Raw genomic sequence first — 2,103 nt, 5'->3', positions numbered from 1 at the left:
GATCTTGAGCCTTCAAAATTCATCTTGATTTCAATTTAAATTAAAAATATGGGTAAGTGTGCTCAAACCCACAAACTGAGATCACAACCTGAGCTGAAACCGAGAGTAGGATGCTTCACCGACTGAGCCACCCAGGTGCCCCAAGTCATCTCCACACCCAACGTGGGGCTCAAACTCACAACCCCAAGAGTCGCATGCTCCACCAACTGAGCCAGCCAGGCACCCCAGGGGTGGTCTTTTTATTTACTTATTTATTTATTTATTAATGTTTTTTATTTATTTCTAGGAGAGAGAGAGACAGCGTGAGCAGGGGAGGGCCAGAGAGAGAGGGAGTCACAGACTGAAACAGGCTCCAGGCTCTGAGCTGGCAGTCAGCACAGAGCCCGATGCGGGGCCCGAACCCACGAACCGCGAGATCATGACCTAAGCGAAAGTTGGACGCTTAACCGACTAAGCCACCCAGGCACCCCTTGGGGTGGTCTTTTTAATAAGTGATGCTGAGTCAACCTCATGTTCCTATGAAAAAGGTATCTTGACCCTCTAACTTAACCGTATGCCCAAATCAATCTCAGATGGATTGTCGATGTATATGTGACAGGTAAAAAGGACAAAACGTTTAGTAGAAAGCATAGGAGAATGTCTTAATGACTTTGGGGATAGCAAAATAGTGCTACCTGAAAGCACTAATTAAAAAGAAAGAAGTGTACTACATTGAAATTAAGAACTTCTGTTCATCAAAGGGCAGCACAAAAATAGTGAAAAAGCAAGTCTCAGTGTGAGAGAGGGTATTTGAAAAGTGATGAACTTCAGCAGGGAGACGCACATTGCCAAGAGAATCATTTCATGCTCACTAGAATGCCTTACATGGAAAAGACTGATAACACCAAGTTTGGGCGAGGCTCTGGAGTAACTGGAACTCTCATACCCTGCAGGTGGGAGTGTAAATGGAAACAATTCTTCTTGAAAGTTGTCTGAGAGGCTTTACTAAAGTTGAACATACTATAATCCCGTAAGACCCAGCTATTGTTTTCCTAGCTATGCACGCGGCAGAAATGCTGGTGTGTGAACAAAACCCCTGTAAGAATGCTCCTTGCAGAGAGCAAAAGGACTGTCAGCTAACTAAATAGCCATCAACTGTAGACTGGATACATACGTTGTAATATATTCATACGGTAGAGTACAGTATGTCACAGAGAACAAACAGATGAGTTGCTCACCAATATTATTGAATGGAAGCCACACACTAGGTGGTAAGTACTGAGTAATTCTATTTACATAAAGTTCAAAAACAGGGCAAAAAATAACGTATAGTAGTAGGAATTGAGCTAGTGTTTATCCTGGTGAGAAGGAACAAAAAAAGATTTTTCTGGGTGCTGGTAATGTACTATTTTGTGATATGGCCACTTGGTTACCTTTGTGAAAATTTACTGATCTGTGCACTTATTATTTGTGTACTTTTCTTTTTTTAATAAGGCTTTTTTTTTAAGTTTATTTATCTTGAGAGAGAGAGCGAGCGCATGTGTGAGAGCATGAGCAGGGGAGGGGCAGAGAGAGAGGGAGACACAGAATCTAAAGCAGGCTCTAGGCTCTGAGCTGTCAGCACAGAGCCCTACGTGGGGCTCGAACCCATGAACCATGAGATCATAACCTGAGCTGAAGTCAAGAGGCAGACCCTCAACCGACTGAGCTACCCAGCGCCCCATTTGTGTACTTTTCTGTGTGTATATATGTCACTTTAAAAAATTGCCTGAAGAATCTGCTTACCAGAGAGGAAAGAGATACCAGAGAAGAATTTTTAGAGAGTANCAATCAACATGGGAGAAAATTAAAATGACAGAAGCATTTGAAAATATGTATAACTTCTTTAGTGTTAGTGAAATATATCTTCAAACCACAATACCAATTTCACATTGTCAAATTGGCAAAAATGTAAAGGCAACTTAATGGAAAGTTCTGGTAAAGAGACCAGTTGAGGAGAATTCTTATATGGTTTTAGTGGGAGTGCAAATAGAAAATCTAGTCTGGGGAACAATTTGGACATAGCACTATCTTTTGATTCACCAATTCCATTTTGAGGAATATATCTAGAAAAGTCTTAACTTT

Source organism: Crocuta crocuta, unplaced genomic scaffold, assembly GCF_008692635.1.
Source record: "Crocuta crocuta isolate KB4526 unplaced genomic scaffold, BGI_CrCroc_1.0 scaffold224, whole genome shotgun sequence".
Lineage (NCBI taxonomy): Eukaryota > Metazoa > Chordata > Mammalia > Carnivora > Hyaenidae > Crocuta > Crocuta crocuta.
This window is presented reverse-complemented; position numbering follows the sequence as displayed.